The sequence below is a fragment of the Ciconia boyciana genome, chromosome 3, assembly GCF_034638445.1.
Source record: "Ciconia boyciana chromosome 3, ASM3463844v1, whole genome shotgun sequence".
In the NCBI taxonomy this organism is placed as follows: domain Eukaryota; kingdom Metazoa; phylum Chordata; class Aves; order Ciconiiformes; family Ciconiidae; genus Ciconia; species Ciconia boyciana.
This window is the reverse complement of record NC_132936.1, coordinates 55,820,006-55,826,005: the sequence shown is the minus strand read 5'-3', so window position 1 is coordinate 55,826,005 and position 6,000 is coordinate 55,820,006.

The following is a 6,000-nucleotide window of genomic DNA, read 5'->3' as shown; positions in this document are numbered from 1 at the left end:
GAATGTCTCTTCAATTTTTATTTTCTGATTACTGTGTGATCACTATGCCAGAAAATGTAGGATGACTCTAAGCCTAGAGAAGCATAACTATGGGCAACCTATGGGGGCCAGAGTTTAGGATTTTCTGTGCAAAACTGCTATAGAGAATTTCACTCTTCTTAGCATAGATCACTGTCCAGAGGTGAACAGGCCCAAGATAAGTGCTCCTTTTTTTTATTCTATTATGAAGGAGTTTTGCTATTGTTGATGAGAGGTAGGATAGGTGATACAACAATCAATGTCTGGCTCAGTGGTATCTAGTGTAAAGCTAGGCGATTAGGAAAAAATTAGATCAAGTTCACATGTTCATCCATCTCTTCATTCTGCCTCCCTTCAGACGTTGAACTATTTAAAAGAGTTCTGTCCATTTACAAGTCCATTTCATTCTTTAAGCACTTGTCAGTACTGGTAGGGAAGGGGATTTGTTTTGCCTGTCGTTTAACAGTGGACAAGTCATTTAGGTATCAAAATAAAGGCTGTATAATAATTACTACTAACAAGATTCACTTGCGATTATAACTGAACTTTTTTGTTGTTCTTTTGGGTTGGGGTTTTTTGTGTATGAGAAACAATAATGGTGCCATCGTAGTTTAGGAATACTTAAATACAACAAGGTAGTCTTTCACTGGCATTCAAACTTGACATCACATTGTCTACTGCTCTACTACTTGATGTTTTGAATCAGTCTGCCAGCAAGCATTGAACGTTAGTCTGTCACCAAAATGTATGATCTGTGCAAGGGCAGAGGATGGGAAGGGTAAGGAACTGTTTGACATACATATACTGAATGATGTGTCAGGAATACTATAATACCACAGGCAATCATACTCACGACAAAATAATTCTGTAATTGTTTTCCTTGTTCTAGCTGCTTGCTTTTGCTTGCTACTTGGATGCATATACAAAGCTAGTATTTCTTGCAGATGAGCTATTTCCATTTTTCTTTCATTCTTCCATTAACATTTATATCTTAATAATGCAATGCATATGTTACATTGCCATATATTAAAAATGCTGTCTTCAAAGACCTTGGTAGTTAACAGGTTGCATTGTGTTTTGAATTTGAAGGTATGTTGGTGCATTCCTAAATGTGATAGTCTCAGTTAATCTGGAGATCTGTCATGGTTCAGTCCTGGAGAGTACAGATCAGTCTATTGTAGCCAAAACACCTCTGCAGAATTAAGCTGTGAATTACTCTGGTGTAATTCAGAAAAGAATTTGGTTTTCTGTTTCCTAATTTCTCACTAATGAGATAGGACTAGATGTGGTACCTGTGCAGAGACCTTTCTTACTGCCTTACTTCTTGGAACCATGTAATTATAAATCACCTTTCATTAACCTATAGATATATTCAGAGACTCTAATGAGAACTAATGGAAATGCTACCTACCATCATCATCATCATCATCATCATCATCATCATCATCATTATCATCATCATCATTTTTTTATTGTGCCTGGTTGATGATTTATGAATGCTTGTATGTGGAAATAACGACATTATCTTTTAAAAACAAAACATTGTCTCAAGAACAATGAGAACATTTTTGCGGCCTTTCAATATATAAAGGGGGCTTACAAGAAAGATGGAGAAAGACTGTTTACCAAGGCCTGTAGTGACAGGACAAGGGGCAATGGTTTTAAATTGAAAGAGAGTAGATTTAGATTGGATATATGGAAGAAATTTTTTACGATGAGGGTGGTGAGGCACTGGAACAGGTTGCCCAGAGAAGTTGTGGATGCCCCATCCCTGGAAGTGTTCAAAGTCAGGTTGGATGGGCCTTTGAGCAACCTGATGTAGTGAGAGATGTCCTGGCCCATGGCAGGGGGTTGGACTAGATGATCTTTGAAGGTCCCTTCCAGCCCAAACCATTCTACGAGTCTAAGAATCTGCAGTCCACATACAGCTTCTTAGACAAATGTATGTTAAAGAACTCTGCATCCATGTAAACAAGAACATTTATTCTATAGTTTTAGAGAAAGTAATATCTGCATTTCAATGTATTTGAGGTAGATGAAGGATTTTAATGAGTTTGTATATTAAAGTTATGAGTTCATAGTACAACTTTGGCAGCCATTGGTTATGAAATCACAGCTGTAGTTTCCTTTAAATCAAGACTTTTTTTAAGTTTATGTTTTGTTTTTCTGAGGTGCTCCACAAATATGATTTTTCTTATCACTAGGAATAAAGTGAAAACAGGACTTCCCCAGTGAGTGATGGAAATCTATGTAAACAAGTTGATGTGTGAGAAGGAAACCATACTGATTAAAAAAAAACAAAACAAAACAGATGGGAAAACACTACATGCCCTAGCTTCATACTCCTGAAGATCTTTTTTCTCTCTGCCCCTCTGGATTATAAAGCTGATATAAAACACTTTTGCTGTTGAAGCAAGGGAAATCTTCAGAGCAACTTGTAGGACAAGGTTTTATGCTCATCCTTTCAGATTTTAAAGTGGGTCTATTTAACAGAAAACACTGGTAAAGGAAGTAACCTTTTAAAAATACAGATATTTAAATACACCTCTAGGAAAATGCTAATTTTTTTTATTTTTCAAATAAAACTTCATTGCTTTCCTATGAAATCTCGCAATTTCTGTCTTGCAGTGTGGCAATAACGATTTCATCAGCATAGGTCACAATGGGAGTACCTGAAAATTGCAGGAAATTGAATGCCTGAAAATCTACTCTGAAGAAATGTAAAATAAAAACCTGAAAAATTCACATAGCTAATGGCTTTTTCTTTCTGTCCTTGGTTGCTTCTAGTAAATTCTCGCTGTCTTTTGGATAGCTGCTGACATAACTTGTTTCTTCTTCCAGTTAATGAAGTTAATGATAGTTGTTCTACCACCCTCAGCTTTAAAGGCTGAGTGATTGCAAAGAGATTTAATACCAAACTTAAGATCAATCATGGGTTTATGTACTGTTAACTACTTTGTACTGTATTTCTAAAAGATGTGGATAAGCAGAATACATGGGGACGTAACTGCAGATTAACGATTTTATCCATTCTTGTGGTATGTCTTCAAAGACAATTTCTTGTCAGGGAGCACAAATGACTTAAAGCAAAGTCTTGTGTCCTATTTTCTCATTAGCCAAAGTGCAGTATTTTTGTGTATGCAAGTTCTCCTTAACCAACAGTGCACAATATTCTGTAGGAAGTGTGTAGAGTCCTATGCTATTCTACAAGATTTTAGGAGTGAACTTTTTAGCAGGAACCATTCCCAATGGCCTTAGTTTGTGGATCTTTTTTTTTCCTCAGTCTTTAACTCTGAAGATTGAAGTCAGTCTCCAAAGTGACTCCTGCAGATTTGCTGTTTGGAGTTCTTTTCCTTATCTGAAAGGAATTTTTATGAGTGTTACCTGTTCTGCCTGTACTCTCTTGCAGATGTATGTTTACTTTTATAACACAATCAGTTAAACCTTGTAAGGTGAGCTGAGATCTTTTAAGATCTCAAAAGAAAACCAAAATAAATAAAGTCCAGAATAAGGGTGACAATGACAACCTTGAATCCATTCTCAAAAAAAAAGACAAAATAAGTTGAGAGCTGGAGTCCTAGGGTTGAAAAAGTTTTCGAGTCAATGTTAAATGTATTTAAGCATCAAACCTGAACTGAGTTAACTAAGGCATAAAAACGTATCTATCTTCAGGAATCTTGGCCCTTGCCTGCAGAGCTCCTTACAGCTGAGTAAGGACCTCCTAACAGCTTACCTCCTGTATGAACTGAAGGACATTTAGGTTCCCAAAAACAGGGTTCTCCCCAAGACCAGCTGGCTGAGCCCAGGACTGCCTACAGTAGCCAGTACTGAGAGGAGCCTCAAATCCCACCCTTCTATCACCCTCAGATCCCAAATCTTCTACAGTTTGGCACCTATGGACACCAGCCCTTCCCACAAAATACCGCTGAAAGCAGCATTATCACAGAATCACATTAGTTGAGGTCGGAAAGGACCTCTGGAGAGCATCTAGTCCAACCCCAAATTATTTTTATCTGTGTCCAATAACTCAGTGTTCAGGGAGAAGGTAAACACATCTGCACTTGCTCAGATATGTGGTTTCAAGACAGTGACAAGACAGGGACTTGTATGACAGGGCAAGTGAAAACCAGCCCTTTCCCTGGTGTCCTGTTCTAGATCCTGTCAGCCAGCACATTTGGGAGACATGGACTCGATTTTCTCTTCAATCTGAAGAGGTTTAGACCCATGTTTTCCAAAAGCGTTCTTGATAAAGTATGCTGAGGAAGGGAAGCAAATGAGTTCTCATTCTTTCCTATGCTGATATTTGCACAGAGTAATTGAAGGCTTGGGCCAGAGAGAAAGCAAGCATTTCCATGATATCTTCTAGTGATCAAGGCATTCCCTTAAAAGTAGAGTCTACCTGACTTTCAGTCCCTGCTCCCAAAACTGAACCTTTTTTCCCTTTTTTATTTCTCTTATTCTACTTACTGTTTGATATTATCATTTCTGTTTCAGCTCCAAAATGACTGAAGCAAAGTGCTCATATTTTTAAAGGAGTTTATGTGGGACAAGTACTGTAAGACTTAAAAAATCACTAAGTACTATTTACAAAAGTGATTCAATGAGAATAAGCACAAGGACACTAAGACAGCTATTTGGATTTAGGTAGCTAGCTGTCCCTTTAACATTCTATATCCAAAACTAAGACGCTTAGGTCCCCCACAGTCAATTGGAGATGTCTAAAAACTGCAACTGTGTGTATTTTTAAACTCAAAATCCCTGTAAGCCTAATTCTATTTTAAGGTGTGGTCGGTATTAATAACGCTGAGAGGTTTGGCATCAATAACTTCATGTGAGATGATCTCCAGCCTGGCTTTCTTGCAGATAGGCATTTCCAGAATGTGCCGTATATACAAGGCAATACACCCCTGACAGTTTCTGAATATACTGACTCTCTGAGGAGGGTTCCTAATGCTCAGGCTAGAAGGGCTTTCTCAAACAAATCATCAATGACATTCCAATGAGTAGAGGGCACTGGGAGCAGAAAGACTTGAGTCCCCTCCTTTATGTAGCAAAGGTCTCACTATAGGATTGTGAGCAGTCATTGGTAGAAGGGCAGGACCCCCAGCCTCCAGCCTCTCAGGAGAAAGCCCAGATATCAAGGCTGGAGGTTTTCTTTCCCTCTGGGTGGCCCTTTTACTACAGGCTGGGCCCAAATGTTTGCATAGTCAATAGATGAATGACGTTTTTGCTCACTTGTTTTCCAATTCAGGGAAGAAGACGCAGAACAAAGGAGAGAAATAAAACCTGATGAAGAATTCTGAAAATAGCAGCTCGATCAACTGGGTCATGCCTACCACGCTGGCTTTTATGAAAAACTGTCCTGCATCCATCCTGACTCCGTCCTGATAGCTGACTATCTTCTTGGATGGGTGGGATAGGAGCAGCCTTCCTAGATTATTTGGAAAAAAAAACCCCAAAACAGTTCATTTATAGAGAAATTCAATTTTGGAATGGCTAAAAGTACTTGTCCTCAACATCAGAAAAGTCAAATCTATTTGATCTTTCATTTCAAAATTACATTTGACTTGAACTTTAATCTAAGTATATTAAAATATTAGGGAAGATAAATGAAACAAAAATCTCTGCTCTGAACTCAGAAATTAGTTGTATTCCCCCCCTTCACAACTCTGCTTTAATTTCTTACAGGTCTATTGTAATATAAACAGCAGAGGTGCACCAAACATGCACAACACTGACTATTGACTAAAACACTTTCTGAAAAAGAAATTACTGTGGGGCTGCCCAGGACTGCCCTGACAGTCTGAGCAGGAGGCTGAAGGCACTGTCACAGCTCTCCTCTAGGCAGACCTTCAGCATCTCAGTTTTCTACCAGAAGTACTCCACCAAGGCCATTTGCATCAGGGGAAAATTCAGCTTTCAGAGAACATCAGGAGACAATTTATAGTATTGTGACATGACAGAGAAAAACAGGACTCGTCC